Source organism: Alligator mississippiensis, chromosome 3, assembly GCF_030867095.1.
Source record: "Alligator mississippiensis isolate rAllMis1 chromosome 3, rAllMis1, whole genome shotgun sequence".
In the NCBI taxonomy this organism is placed as follows: Eukaryota; Metazoa; Chordata; order Crocodylia; family Alligatoridae; genus Alligator; species Alligator mississippiensis.
The window spans coordinates 264,143,751-264,152,084 of NC_081826.1; the positions used below are offsets into that span (position 1 = coordinate 264,143,751).

The following is an 8,334-nucleotide window of genomic DNA, read 5'->3' on the forward strand; positions in this document are numbered from 1 at the left end:
GCAACAACAGTGCCCAAAAGCCTCCCTGGCTCACCAAGGACGTCCGGGAATGCCTGGTTGCCAAAAAGGCGGTGTACACCTGGTGGAAGGTGGGGGGGCTATCTCCAAAGAGGAGTATACCTCCACTGCTCGGGCCTGTAGGGGGGCTGTTAGGAAAGCTAAGGCGGACATAGAGACTAGGACTAGCATCCAAGATCAAAGATAACAAAAAGTCCTTTTTCAAATATATAGGGAAGATGAAGAAGGTGCCGGGAAATGTGGGGCCCCTGCAAGATACGCAGGGCAATCTGGTGGTTGCGCCAGAGGAGAAGGCAGACCTCTTTAACAAATTCTTCACCTCCGTTTTCTTGTGCAGGGACCGGGACTCCCCCACCGCGATTCAAGACGGACTCGAGGGGAATGCCTCCAGACCTAAGGTTGAGGAGGACCGGGTTAGAGTGCTTCTGGAGGGGATGGATGTGTTCAAATCAGCAGGTCCAGATGCTCTCCACCCCAGGGTGTTGAGAGAGCTAGCAGGGGTTATTGCAGGGCACTTGGCACAGCTTTACGAGCACTCGTGGTGCTCGGGCCAGGTGCCAGATGATTGGAAGATAGCCAATGTGGTCCCCATCTTTAAAAAAGGGAGGAGGGAGGACCTGGGCAACTATAGGCCCGTCAATCTTACCTCAGTTCTGGGGAAACTCTTTGAGAAGATCATCAAGGAGCACATCTGTGATGGGCCGGCATCAGGGATGATGCTCAAGGGCAACCATCACGGTTTCATTAGGGGCAGGTCATGTCAGACCAACCTGATTGCCTTTTACGATCAGGTCACAAAAGCATTGGATGCAGGTTTCACCATGAATGTAGTCTTTCTGGACTTCAGCAAGGCCTTTGACACTGTCTGCCACCCCATCCTCATTAAAAAACTAGGCGACTGTGGCATCGATGCCTACACGGTCAGATGGATTGCTAATTGGTTGAAGGGTCGTACTCAGAGGGTGGTGGTGAACGGGTCATATTCGACCTGGGGGGAAGTGGGCAATGGAGTCCCCCAGGGCTCGGTCCTTGAGCCCACGCTGTTCAATTTCTTTATCAGTGATTTGGACGATGGGGTGAAAAGCAACCTGTTCAAATTCGCTGATGATACCAAAATTTGGGGTGAGGTGGGCACGTTAGCAGGGAGGGAAAGACTGCAAAAAGACCTGGATAGGTTGCAGGGGTGAGCTAACAAAAACAGGATGCGTTTCAATACTGACAAGTGCAGGGTGCTGCACTTGGGCAGTAGTAACCGGCAGCACACTTATAAGATGGGAAACTCCCTTCTTGAGAGCACAGAGGCAGAAAGGGATCTTGGAGTCATCATTGACTCCAAGATGAACATGGGCCGACAATGCGAGGTCACGGTCGGCAGGGCTAACCAGGCCCTATCGTGCATCCACAGTTGCATCTCAAGTAGGGCCAAGGAGGTGATCCTCCCCCTCTATGCAACACTGGTCAGGCTGCAGCTGGAGTACTGTGTCCAGTTCTGGGCACGCCGCTTCAAGAGGGATGTGGACAACATTGAGAGGGTCCAGAGGAGGGCCACCCACATGATCCGGGGACAGCAGGGCAGACCCTACAGTGAGAGGCTACAGGACCTGAACCTGTTCAGCCTTCACAAGAGAAGGCTGAGGGGGGACCTTATGACCGTCTATAAACTCACTAGGGGGGACCAGAAGGGTTTGGGGGAGACCTTGTTTCCCCTAGTGCCTCCCGGGATAACAAGTTGTTGGAGAGTAGGTTTAGATTAGACATCCATAGGAACTACTTCACAGTTAGGGCGGCTAGGATCTGGAACCGACTTCCAAGGGAAGCAGTGCTGGCTCCTACCCTGGGGGTCTTTAAGAAGCGGCTTGATGCCTACCTGACTGGGGTCATTTGAGCCCAGTTTTCTTCTTGCCCAGGCAGGGGGTCGGACCTGAAGATCTACAAGGTCCCTTCCGACCCTACTTCTATGATTCTATGATCTACCTGGATTTTAGGAAGGCCTTCAAAATAGTTTTGCATCCTATTCTTATAGGGAAGCTAGCAGGCTGTGGAGTGAACGCCTACACAGCCAGGTGGGTGGCCAACTAGCTTAGGGACCGCACGAAGAGAGTGGTGGTGGACGAGTCGTTCTTGGACTGGAAAGAGGTGGGCAGTGGGGTCCCGCAGGGTTCGGTCCTTGAACCGGTGTTATTTAATATCTTCATCAGCGATTTGGACAAGGGCATGGAGAGTACCCTCTCCAAGTTCGCAGATGATACCAAGTTATGGGGCAAAGTTAACACATCAGAGGGCAGGGATCAGATACCCTGGACAGGTTGGATCAATGGGTGGAACAAAATAGGATACAAGTCAACAAAGATAAATGTAAGGTACTCCACCTAGGGAGGAGGAATCCCTATAGGTTGGTGGTTGACCTCCTCAGCAGCTCAGCAGCTGAGACAGATCTTGGAGTGATAGTTGACTCCAAGATGAACATGAGTTAGCAGTGTAACGAAGCCATCAACAAGGCCAATTGCACCTTGTCAAATATTAGCAGATGCATGACCAACGGATCGAAGGAGGTGATGCTCCCCTTCTATGCAGCATTGGTCAGGCCGCAGTTGGAGTACTGTGTCCAGTTTTGGGTTCCACACTTCAAGAGGGACGCGGAGAATCTGGAGAGGGTTCTGAGGAGGGCCACTCACATGATTAGTGGCCTCCATTAAAGACCCTACAAGAAAAGGTTGAGAGATCTGGATCTCTTCAGCCTTCACAAGAGATGTCTGAGGGGAAACCTTGTAGCCGCCTACAAGTTTATGAAGGTAGGACAACAGGGAATTGGTGATGCGCTATTTACCACAGCGTCCCAGGGAAACTAGTGGAGAGTAGATTTAGGTTAGACATTAGGAAGAAATTGTTTACAGTAAGGGTGGCCAGAATCTGGAATGGGCTTCCAAGAGAGGTAGTACTATCACCTAACTTGGAGGTCTTCAAGAGGAGGCTAGATAGTCACCTGGCTGGGGTCATCTGATCTCGGTCCTTTTTCCTGCCAGGGGCAGGGGGTCAGACACAATGATCCATTGTGGTCCATTCCGACTCTACAATCTATGAATCTATAAGTACTTATCCATTAGGAATCAGACTGCAAGCATTTATTTGTTTCATATACAGTGGCTGCCATTGAAAAAAACAACAGTTTTCAGTTCTTGCTGCAGTTCTTTTTCTAAATACATGGCAAATAGTAGGCCCATCTAAACCACTTGTGGTGAACTAGGCAACTACTAACTCTAACTGTGATCAACGTGAGATGCTTTAAACACAATAATTGAGCCTTAAACCTTTTACTTCATCCATTTAGACTCCCATTGACTTCCATATTATTCAAGAGAGCTTTGATTATATAAAGGCTTTATGACCAGGCTTGGCATCAGCAAAATACCATATAAATGCCAAAAATGGAATATTAAAGAAAAAAGTCCTAAAATCATACAGAAGAACTCATAATCAACTGTAGTGCAGATGCTTGCCACTATTCTGTCCTGCATGTTACAAACCCCATATTGGTATCTCTCTCAGGAGGACAGCTGCTTAATAACACTTCAGTATTTCTGAAGTTTTCTCTTAAAGTCTTGTTAGCTATTTTCTATCACAAAAAACACCATCAGAGCACCTTAATTCTCTTATCTTGGTGATAGGATGTAGTGGATGATAGTCTGCTCCAAAATGGAAATGAGAGGCTGCATAATATTCTCCATTTGTGTTTAATTTCTCCCTCCTTTTGCTTGTAGCAGCAGTGAGAAATGTCCTTCACAAACGCTGCAATTCTCTCCCCCAACACTTTCTTTTGTACCAGTTCATATGCACTCATGCATGATCACATGATGCAGATGCTTCATTGTATAATGTGAAGAACATTAATTGGTTGCACATTAGACAAGCTATTGAAAGATAGAGAGAGAGAGGTTTCCTGATATTTAATTCTGCTCAAAATTCAATTCAACAGTCCTAAACTATCGGTGAAATCCTGATCCTGTGGAAGTCAATAGCAAATTGACCATTGACTTCAGTGGAGCAGGATTACACGCCGTATTTTAAACACTCTTTGGCAGATACCTGATGCCTTGTTGTAAACCTTAGATGGTCACCCTTTACAGTAGCATTGCATCTCTGCATCATTGTATTTCAGTTCTCCAGTGATTTTATCGAATGGTAACCATTTCCCCAAGACTAGTAAAACCCCGCATTACACAGATTATTTTTAAAACACAGAAAGAAAACCTTACTTGCTCTCTGTAAATGACATAAAATTAGTAACATGAGAAACAGAAGGGAAGGACCAAGTGACAGCTCTACAGTTCCAGCATCAAGGGGAGTTTCTGGTGTTTACCATGAGCACAGACTGCTCGCTGAGATCTGCCTCCAGAGGAGGACTCTTCAGAAATATGCCACCACATTTGGTGTTCTTAGCTGATCTCTGTAGAGTATTATCTATTTTGTATAATACAAAGGACAAGAATAGTGAGAGGAAATTGCAGCTCTCAGACAACTAAGGTTGTTGCCAATTGGATTTTCAACAGCAAAGATATTCTGCAGATGTTGTTATGAGGTGTTGAACTCCACCTTCTTTGCAGCTGCTTCTATAGGCATCGGATGATGCCCTGTTCAAAAGGAGAGTGGAGCTGACAGTAGAAGCAGTCACAGAAACATTGAACTATGATCTACATAAAAGTGGATGGGGAGGGTTTTGGTCCGCACAGGCATGACAGGAAAGAAAGCAATCTCTGCTTTCTCTACTGAGGTGTAACTAGACTGTGGAAAAGTCTAATCATTCCAGAATCTAATTTAAGAGAAATAAATTGAAAGAGCTTGAATTACTCGGGCACAAGATACCAAAGACACAAGGAAAAATAATTTGCTTTCATTCTAAAAAGTGATTAGTTATTACAATTCTATAATGAATATTTTAGGCTTTGAGATGCATACATTGCCTCTGACATCTCATCTCAAAAAATCCATCCAAGATCTTACTAAAAGGCTATTTTTAGACCAACTAACAAAGGTTTATTAGCATATTAGTAACAGTTGGTGCTCTTGTGTGTGAAATGTCACTCCAAAAACCTGCCACCTGAGGGTGGTTATCATGTTCTTCAGTTGAAAATGAATCAGGTATTTTAATGTAATCATATATGTAATGTCATACTTTATACTTGAAAAATGGGAAGGAAAGGAAAATATGGAAGAACAACTCCCTTCCTTTAAAACGTTATTTCTATTATTTATTTGAAGCACTTTGAGATGCTGTCCCCTTTGGATGGAATCCAGAGTTTCAGTCATTTGATGTATTGCTGGGACTCACTAGGTTTTGGGCTTTGGGGGAGGGGGTATGTTAATCCTTGGGACACTTAAATCATAAATGACAAAAAGTGGCAGCTGGGTTTTGTTTAGTAACTGTCCTGTATACAGGGGTGACATCCCAGTACATGTCACCGAAGTCAGTGGGGGAAATTGCAAGCTTAAAGTTACAAATGTGCTTATACCAGGGATAGAAACAGCTCAGTCGAGTAGACAGTGCACATATTAGGAGCCAAGAAACTTGTATTCTATTCTCAGTTCTCTCATTGACCTTATTTGAGGCCATGGGCAAGTAATTTAATTTCTTTGTGCTTCCATTTTTCCGTCTCTAAATGGGTATAATAGATTGCATGGTTTTGTCACTTATTAGTGATGGTGGAAGCTCAGTGAAATAACAAAAAATTAAAAAGATCATCTCCTGCATTTGAAAGGAGTAGGCACTAGGGAAGAAGCACAGATCTCCACATTAAAATACCAAGGCTGATAAAAAGTAAAAGGGGAAGAACTAAATTAGACACGTCATGAAAAAGTGCTCACAACACATGTGCACACAGTCATTGGTCATATGGATTTACTGCCTTGTAAATGAAAACTATCATTACTTAAGTCACTTTAAATGAACTGGACAAAGCAGTGAAGAGTATGTTGCAGAAAACAACTGCCCATTATCTCCACAGAATTTCCTAAATGACCTAATAGGCTTATTTCCAGCTCTCAGTTTCTGGGATATGCATGTCACATTTGCAATTCCAGCTTTGTTTAATTTCCTGCCGCTCAGTTCCCAAAACATATGCTGATTCCATATACAGGGAATTGATTATGCTTTTAAAATGGCATAATAGTTTAAAGACTCCAGAGGAACAATAATAATAATAAGTAATGTTAGTTTAGATGGTGTTCTAAAAAAATGCAAGGACTAGGTGTCAGATATGAGGAGGTTACAGGCTGACTTCTGACTATGGCAACATACACAATGATACAAAAACAAAAATGTGCTAAAGCACAATTGGCAAGAAGGCAGAGCAGGGTGGCACCATCAAGACTAACTTGTTCAGAAATGCACACGCTTTTGTAGGCAACAGTCTGCTTCATCAGATACTATAAATGGACTTGCAGAGAGCAGGATTATTTCATGGATGCAATGGATTTTAACAAGGGTTTAAAAGGAAATGAAAGAGGATGCATGATGGATAGGAATTTGGAGACCCAGACAAAGGAGACAGGTGGTGTTTTCTTCCCAGGCTGTGTACACCTAACCAAGGTACTGGCAAATAGTATTAGGTGCAAGTATTTTTGAAAGAATAAACCAATATACTGCATGATGGCTGCTTTGTCCCTCAGAGATTAAGGGTATAAAAGTTATTACATTTTAAATAAAAGATTTTGAAGGCCATGCTTTAAACCATTAAATTAGTAAGAGGATACCAAATGCAAATAATTTGAGGTGTAGGATGCATCACCAGAAATGAGGTATCCTGGTTTACCACTAGAATTTGTGCATAGAAAAGAGGTCTGAGTCAGCAGCCCAGATTGCTTTATTAGATTAACTTTATAACAAGTAAATCACTTACACCCAAAGAGTCAGAAGTAGCTTCTAATTTGGAGTGCTCTGGTTTACACGCTTTTGACTTGATAGTCAGAGATGTAGACTATCTACACTTCTTATAACAGCCACTGCTAGTACACTTAATATTGGGTCAAAAGACAGTCAAAATTAGAGACCACTTCTTGTCCTCCCTTTTGGCCCTACTTCATTTTCTGAAGTAAACTGAAAAATAGGGATATGAGATGTGGTATTGGGAAAGTAAATTCATCAGAGTGGGTAATAAGAAATACAGTGACTAAAAGTAACTCCACATACATATGAATCTGGATTAAAATGTGCAATCCTCATTTCTCTCTCACAACCACTCATATCTTTTTCTTTTTTCCTTCAAACCTCTTTCCTTATTAATGCCATGTTGCATATATTTTTGCTGTAAATTAAATAACATTTTGTATTTCACCTACTGGATGCTTTTTAATTAGGATTTTGCATTGAAAATCAGGCCTACATATTCCACTGCTTGCTCTAGCTGTGCAGTTGCTTTTTTGTATGCTGAAATGGCACTCCTCAATCAGTTCTTCTTATCACTGCCTGACAGGAAGTGCTGCTTCCAATTCATCAACTAGAAGAAATGGCTTGCCATGGGATAGTTACTGGCATTCCAATGCTGCTCGAAATGCTAGGCCTGCGAGCAGGTTTACTTATTTGAAATACTTAATTGGTGAAATCCTGGCCCTTGTGAAGCCAAGTTTTTCCCAGCATCTGTAGCACATTTTACAATGTACAGATGTCAAGGATTTTCATGCTTACCTATGGAAAGTTATTCCCTGCTTCTGATTTAACGCTGTGCCTCCACTGTTGAAGTTAGATGCTGCACAGTATTTCACCTTGATAGTCCGCCTCAGAGAGGGTTATTGCTTTCTGTGCTGTAGTGAGAAAAGGAAGAGAATAAGTATTAAACACATTTGAAGATAGCATCTGCTGAAAGGGTATCAATGGATTCATTTCTGCAATATTTCCAACTAAAAGGCTTCAAGGAGAAAAGAATGAGAAGCATCTGCCCCCTTTATTACATAGTTTAATATAAGCAGTTTAGGTGGAGTCTGTTTTATCTTCTTCCATATGAATAGATAATCTAAATATTTGAGAGGAATAAAAAAAGCAGCTACAATTGACTCAATTATACTCCTCTCTGCTTAAACGTTAAAAGTAATTTACTAATTAAAAAGTGAACTACCCTCTTCCCCCACATGCCTATGCTGATATTTTGGACCTATACTGTACTCAGAAAAATGCAATAAAACCTGACAACATATTTTGAATAGGAAATACATGCTTATTATGAAAGGTAAAAGAAAAAATAGCTAACATTCTGGAAACTGATAATACAATGTGCAATCACACTGCAGCATCACTAACACCATCATGCTGTACTTAAAGGAAATTGT

At 42.6% G+C, this 8,334-nt stretch overlaps 1 long non-coding RNA gene across 1 annotated transcript in view; it reads right to left on the minus strand.

Moving 5' to 3' along the window:
• The window catches only part of LOC109285284 (uncharacterized), a 31,479-nt gene extending 23,534 nt beyond the window's left edge, over window positions 1-7,945 (minus strand). The window contains exon 1 of the long non-coding RNA XR_002092992.2: window positions 7,697-7,945. This is a non-coding gene — a long non-coding RNA (uncharacterized LOC109285284). The remainder of the gene's footprint in view (window positions 1-7,696) is intronic.
• Between the last annotated feature and the right edge of the window lie 389 nt (window positions 7,946-8,334).